The 8,158-nt window shown below is 33.7% G+C and overlaps 1 non-coding gene across 1 annotated transcript; it reads right to left on the reverse strand.

Moving 5' to 3' along the window:
- Nucleotides 1-641: 641 nt before the first annotated feature.
- Nucleotides 642-714, reverse strand: Trnar-acg. Its single transcript has one exon. It is a non-coding gene; the product is annotated as a tRNA-Arg (tRNA).
- Between the last annotated feature and the right edge of the window lie 7,444 nt (nucleotides 715-8,158).

An 8,158-nucleotide genomic window follows, 5' to 3' on the forward strand; every position in this document is an offset into this window, starting at 1 on the left:
TCGTGCAAATATTTCTTTGCTGTTGAAACGATTCATTGATAGAACAGTTTTAATTGTCATTTCCAATAATTTATGTAATAATGATATTTTAATAATATTTTTCGTAGTTGTTATATTCTAATAATTATGTTGTAAACTGTTCTGTTGATGGAAAATTTTGTCAAATTTTGTGACATTTTCATAGCGCAAATTGTTCTTAATCAAAAGCAACTTACACTTAGATTAGAGTTTTCCATACTCTGGCATTTCAGTGTAAATATTTATAACTCGAGATCTGACAAATTATAATACACGTGCAATTCAAATCATGAAATCCGTAGTTGTGATGCAAATGTGAGTTAATATTCAAACAGGATTTTATTGCAAAATATTCCTATTATTTTAATTTACAGAAACGGTCGATTGAATCGATGTACAGATTACTCTTCCATTGATAACTGACAGATTTGTCGTTCTCTGATACAATATGCATCTCATCAAGAATATAAATTAATCGTTACGCTTCTAGGCATACATACATATGTATGTATCGTTACTCTGTAACATACGACACAGATAGAAGAGGGGAGTAAAATGTGTCATTAAACGCTACATGGGTCATTAAAAAACAGTTTTATGGACAAAAATTGATAAATATCATCCGATCCTGCCAGGATTCGAACCTGGAATCTTCTGATCCGTAGTCAGACGCGTTATCCGTTGCGCCACAGGACCACGATGTTCCACTATTGAAGAAATTATGAATTGCAGCTTTTAAGAAATTTGCATATTTCAATCTTAACTTGGAAAACAGAACGCGCTAGAACTATACTCTAGACCAACCATGGGATAGCCAAGAATGTTGTGAATCATTCGTTTGACGATCATGAGTCATGATCTCGATTCAAACGAGAGACGTTAGCTCAGAAAGAGAAAGGATGCTCGCTGGAAGAGAAGGTAATCTACTCCATAAAAACGAAGAGACAATAAAAAAGTGTTATGAAAATTAGAAACGGAAAAAATTATATAATACGGTATATATTGCATTGAAAGTAGAAATTTTGGGACAGTTAGTTATAATATTGTAATAATTAGTTTGGAACAGTTTAGTTATAATGTTGTAATAATTAAATAAAAAATTATATAATACGGTATATATTCCATTAAAAATAGAAATTTTGGGGCAGTTAGTTATACTATTGTAATAATTAGTTTGGAACAGTTTAGTTATTATGTTGTAGTAATTATATATTTTTGAAAGTGGAATTAAAAAAAATTATAACTATTGGAAAGAATTAAGTAGTATAAAAAGCACATATTTATATATTTTATACATATTTCTATATTATGTGCTTTCCGTGCAAATTTCCACTTTCAAGTTTAATGCATAAAAATTCGCAGTCCAGTGATTGTATTATAACGACTAAACTCTTCCATCAACCGAAGATTTTATCAACAGGGGAACATTTGCATAGTGCAAATTGTTTTTAATAAAACTTTGTCTGATTGATCTCTGAGCTGTTTATGTGCTTTTAAAAAAACTTAAATTTGGAAATATTTTGAAAATTGTTGAGTATTCGTAACGTGCTTGAACTATGCAGATAATCATAACACGACAACAGTCGATGTGACACACACACGTATATGACACACAGGTGTTAGAAAATTATTATTATCAAAGGAACCAGAGAAAATATTAGTCCAGTCTTTTCAGATTCGTCACGAATTTCACAGCTTTTTCAATCGTACAAATAAGTCTCTTGATCTATTTTTCACTATTCCAGGTCAAAGACTAGCTGCAAATTTTTTCTGAAAAGACCCGGACGAATCGCATTTTCCTACTCTTTCCTCTTCCTACTTTCTCTTTCCTCCTCTCTCGATGTAATATTCAGAATACTGTTCCTCTAATTTTCCGACATTAAATATTTCTTAACGTTGAATTATTACTATTTCAGTTTTTTTATATTAACGTTCCTACGAGTTCGCAGTATTTTTCGTTCAAATTAATATTAAGAAAGCTAGTGTGATAATGCAGGAAGAGAATATCGACGTCGATTCAAAATGAAAAATTGATTGAGGACTAGAATAGTTACTGACTGTCAAAGTCATCCTCTGAATTTTTAAATACGTCAGGCCGAAGTTATGTTACGATGTCCTTTATCGATCGTGTCATCTTTTATGTATGTCGCTCACTTGGAAAATGAAATCCACTTATCGTTAGAATGTGTTAGAAAATAACATGCGATAGATCAGTGTACATTGGGTAATTTTTGGACATTAGACCATGTTTTTGTAAGAAACGTGTAAACCTCGAACTTATGCTTGTTACTCAAATAACAGAAAATTCTTTAGAATCCTAATTGTACATACATATGTATGTACAAAGAATCTTATAAAAATTAATCATACGTTAAAAATTAAAAAATCATATTAAGAGTTCCTTTTTCTCTGTTAAAAAGAAAAAAAGAAACACACTAACTGATCTGTAAGAGGTCTTGAAATTATCTTTAAAAAATCTTGCTCTCTCTCTCTCTCTCTCTCTCTTTCAGTTTCATTACAATTCAATAATTCGAATTAAATACACCATGATAGCTTGAAAGATACAAAATCGCAAAATTGAAAGGTGAATAATTATCTGGGAGTGCTGCTACGTTAGTTTCGCGTGCGCGCTGAATGAAAGAGGAAAGCAAAGAGTGACAATCAGAGAAAACGAATGCAACGTTAGGCACGCGACGTGACTAATTGCCGGTCATTATGGTATCAAACGAAGTGTAATGAGTGGAAGTCACGCAGTTGCTAAACGTAAAGAATATAATTGTCCATTTTGACCGGTGTATGAGTGTGTGAGAAGATGATAGCAGAAGATACAGTATCTCGGGTTTTATATTACTATCAGCAGTGTGAACATGTTGCTTACCTTGGAGCAAAGAATCTACGAGAAACGACATACTTCTTCGAGAAACTTTCTCAAGAATCCCTGTGTGTGTGTGTAACGTTGAATGCTTTTTTGGCATAATGCCAAGTCCTGCGAACTTGCACACCGCGCCTAATGATTGTTATATCAAACGATCAGCAGTTTATTAACTCTGTGGTGATTAATTTCCATCTGATAACTTTTACCTTGTATCGTATACGTTTGTCGATAAAATTCACTTCTGTTTGTTCTTCTTGGTTATTCTTTGTAATTAGCCAGTGTGAATGTACTATGATATATCGTAAGCGTTTCTGTGACAGTTTGAAACTCTCGTGTTCCAAAAGCTTTATAGTTTTTTTTATTTGAAAATTGGCACAAATATTTTAAACATTAAGAAAATGTATCAACACGTGCATTTCAAGAGGAAAGACTCGATGTTAAATTGTAAAATATGAAGATCCTTTCAGATAATTAGGAAAGTAATTTGTGATCTCCAAAAATTAATCAGAATATTAAATCTTGAACTTCAATTTACAAATTATTAGTACTGTTTCAAATACTTCTACCAAATTGCAGTGTGCCATTAGAAATTTTTAATGAAATCTTTAAAAATTTTTCGTATACTTTTCGTATTTTTTTGGTATACTTTCGTTAATCAGTTACATTTCAAATACACAATATTATTACAAAACTACATTTTCCATTGCGAGCAGTTGCTAAGAAATTCAAAGTATGATTGGTCCCGTAACAAGGATTGGACCGATCATGAATAAAAGATTCACGGCGGGTGATTAAGACGTAATCAATAATCGATAGAGGAACGATGTTGAAAAGGAGATGGAATTTAGTGTTTCAAATCACATCGTATTGTTACAAAACTACATTCTCTATGCTCTTTTGTTTTCAACTTGAGCAATTGCTGACGGATTCAAAGTATGATTGGTCCCGTAAGAAGAGGTTTGATCGAATGAATAAAAGATTCACGGTGAATGATTAAGACGTAATTAATAATCATACATAATATTTCAAATACATGGTATTGTTACAAAACTATTATACATTCTCTGTGCTTTTGTTTACAACTCGATTTGTCGATTGCTGACAGATTCAAAGTACGATTTCACACTCTCATAATCATGAGGAATAAAAGATTCACGGTGTACGATTAAGACGTAATCAATAATCGATAGAGGAACAGTATTGAAGAGGCGATGGAATTTAATATTTCAGATATATCGTATTGTTTTAAAACTACATTCCCAATGCTCTTGAGCAATTGCTGACGGATTCAAAGTATGATTAGTCCCCTAAGAAGAGGTTTGGTCGAATGCATAAAAGATTCACGGTGGATGATTAAGACGCAATTAATAATCAGTATTGAAAACAGTATTGTAAAGAAGATGGGATCTAATACAAAACTACATTCCTCGTGCTCTCGTTTTCAATTCGAGTAATTGCTGATAGATTCAAAGATAGATGTTACAGGGAATGAAAAGTTCACGATGGATGATTAAGAAGTAATTGATAAACAGTACTGAAAAGAAGATTGGATCTAATACAAAACTACATTCCTCGTGCTCTCGTTTTCAACTTGAGCAACTGCTGACGGATTCAAAGTATGATTGGTTTCCTAAGAAGAGGTTTGGTCGAATGAATAAAATATTCACGGTGGATGATTAAGACGCAATTAATAATCAGTTAGAGAAACAGTATTGAAAAGAAGATGGGATCTAATACAAAACTACATTCCTCGTGCTCTCGTTTTCAATTCGAGTAATTGCTGATAGATTCAAAGATAGATGTTACAGGGAATGAAAAGTTCACGATGGATGATTAAGAAGCAATTAATAAACAGTATTGAAAAGAAGATGGGATCTAATGCAAAACTACATTCCTCGTGCTCTCGTTTTCAACTCGAGCAATTGCTGACAGATTCAAAGATAGATGTTACAGGAAATGAAAAGTTCACGATGGATGATTAAGAAGCAATTAATAAACAGTATTGAAAAGAAGATGGGATCTAATACAAAACTACATTCCTCGTGCTCTCGTTTTCAACTTGAGCAACTGCTGACGGATTCAAAGTATGATTGGTCCTCTAAGAAGAGGTTTGGTCGAATGAGTAAAATATTCACGGTGGATGATTAAGACGCAATTAATAATCAGTAGGGAAAACAGTATTGAAAAGAAGATGGAATCTAATGCAAAACTACATTCCTCGTGCTCTCGTTTTCAACTTGAGCAATTGCCGACAGATTCGAAGATGATTGGTCTCGTTAGAGGGAATAAAAGTTCAACGGATGATTAAGACGCAATTAATAATCAATGGGGGAACGATATCGAGGAGGCGATCTGGTATCTAGCGAACTGGTGGGTCATCGTTTGCCACGATGATTATTAGGTTATCACGGTGGAAATCACGAATGCCGCTACTTGCGTCTCGTTACGAGGACTCGAGCGCTTGGATATGGACGGTAATGAGCGGCATTGTTTGCCGGCCGATGCCTCGTTTGCCGCGTACGTTTTCATTTCTCCTCTTCCACGGATACCGCGGAATCCGTTAATTATTAAGCGCGTGCTCCATCGCCGTCTATTGTACGTCGCGCCGATTCTTAATATCGGCCTACCACCGTCCGATTTATCGACGATTCTCTTCGATAAAAGTTCCCTCTGGCCTTTGACTCTCGTTCTCGTCCTTCGATCTCGTCTGATTACGAGTGTCATAATCCATGCATCGCTGAGATAGGTATGTATAGCTGCAACGAAGAATAGATTGTCGACGATTCCTCTTCGATGAAAATTCCTGTGATCCTTTGACTCTTCTGTGACTTTTCCTTTTTTTGGCCTTTTGATCTTTTCGTTTTTTTTGGCTTTTTGCCTTTTGACTCTTTTTTTTACCCGATCACATCTGGAGTGACACAATCTACATGGTATACTACGTAATAATAATTATTACAGCGACTGTAGTACATTAATAATTGATTAGTGCAATCCCATTGGAAGCTTGATTATTTAACGAATGTTCGTCTAGTGTTAATTTCCAAGTTTTATGTTCGTTTTTGATAAATAGCCGATGCTTCGTAAGATCTGTTACGAATGTTTTCAACATACATTTCTAAAATTTTCACAATGAATAGGTATACCTGCGTACGAGGTGTGTTTCAATCATTCTGAGATAATTAGGTGAAATGTGTTCATTTCTATTCTTGAAAGTAAATTTATACTGAGAGGCGAACGAACTTGTTGCTCGTTATAATAATTTGTGAAATTGATTATTCAGATGATGAATAACTGCAGATTTTTATGTTAATTAATTGAGCGAAAACGTAAAAATATATGAAATATTTGAATATATTATAATATATGTGCGTATACGAGAGAAAACGTACTTTCATTCAAATTTCAATATTTTTTAATATTCGAAATTGACTGGAAAGCGGCCACCAGTCCAGTTATTTCGTTTTATTAAATATTCATCATTTTTAGAGAAAAAAATCCCAAAATGCAAATGGAACCGGAAAGTAGGTCAGCCATTACTCATTTCAACGTATATTTTTTTTTTTTTTTTACATAAAATTCAACTTTTACAGAATGTCTTACACGTATGTCAAAATCCTCTATTAATATTGTAATGTCATTCGTAAAACGTTAACGAAGAAACACGTGATGATTGAAAGAAATTTCTTCCGCGTACATCCACGCTCAAAAGTTTTAAATTAACGTTTGTTTCATAAAAACAGTACAATAACTATAAATTATAAATTATACACAATAAACACAGTATAATATAAATTGTTGTACTTGCAACAAATGCGATACGCACAGTATAATTAAATACAATAAATACAAAACACATTTTATACAAAAGTATTACTCTGTTGATATATTAATACATTGTATTATATTCTGTTATTCTGTATTATAAAGTACGCATAGACATACGATAATCCACGATAAGTATCGAATGTTAAAAATGAAAGTGTCCTAAGACTATCGAGCGGGAGTGTACAATTGTACAGTGACAACAACAATTTTACAGTAAATATAAATTTACAATGAATAAATTTTCAAATCGAGATTGCTACGATGTTAAACCTGCTCGCTGCGGATACATTATACGGAATTATTTAGCTCGGTGTTCGCGTAGATTCTCGCAGTAATTGATGTGTACAATCGTGAAGTGACTCGACGGAATGGGATTGCAAGCAAGACGCCTGTCACGGTTAAGATGCAACGCGCACGATCGGCCAACCAAGTATATACTCACGTCGTCTCGCGCCCATCACTCGTTGGGTAATTTAATCAAACGAAAGTCTAATTAAATTCGAATCGTTATCTCCCCACGAAACGAGAGAAGGTTGACGAAACTGTTTCCTCGAAAATACATCACATTTATATAAATTGCACGTGTTTACAGACTTTTGCAAATTGATATGTTTGCGAGTATGATTAATAAGAATGGTGGTTTGGGTTAGGTTTAGGTTAGGTTGGTGGACGAAAATTTGTTCGTTTCTATCTGCTGATTATGAATATTATAAAGAGTTCTACATTTGGAACGTTTCACGTATTTCTGCATATTTATGTATGACATTTCTGTGCCCTTAATTTTCTTTTCCGGACATTTTCCGTGTCTTTGAATTTTTCATAGATCCGCGAAGATCCCGTAGTCGTTCGCTACGAGAGAGCGGTGAAGAAATTGCCAGTTAAATAATGCCAGAGACACTCTCGTCTACGTTTTCGAATTTTGACGGCAGATCTCCCAGTTTTTTCTGGGGAAATTCGAAAAATATTCAAACTGGAATGAGATTTCAGTAATTCGAACGCGAGAGTCCGAGAAATTTTAACCTTTTGAATTTTTAGATAACGCACGGTTGAGAAATTTACACTCCGGACGTCCGTTTCAGGCATTGAAGATTCAAAAAATTTGAACGCTCGGAATTAGACACGGGCAGATTTGACGTAATTCAAATTCAAACGTTGGACGTGCGGAATCTTTTACTATTGAAATTACGTTTCGATATTTCAGTTATGTTTAAACACGGGATACTGGAATGAAATGTCCAGAATATGTTTTTCCAAACGTTTTGTGTACTGTTTTCATGTTTCTCAATGGTACGAAATTTTTGCTTTAACCCATTACACTCGAACAGTTAAATTACAAAATTTTTTATAATTGCTGATAATTATAATGAACGTAGATAGGTGTTGTACGATATATATATTATAACGTAAGAGGAGCAATAAAATTTCAAAAGAAGAAATTCT

This window comes from Frieseomelitta varia, unplaced genomic scaffold (assembly GCF_011392965.1).
Source record: "Frieseomelitta varia isolate USP_RPSP 00005682 unplaced genomic scaffold, Fvar_1.2 scaffold_372, whole genome shotgun sequence".
NCBI classification, from domain to species: Eukaryota; Metazoa; Arthropoda; class Insecta; order Hymenoptera; family Apidae; genus Frieseomelitta; species Frieseomelitta varia.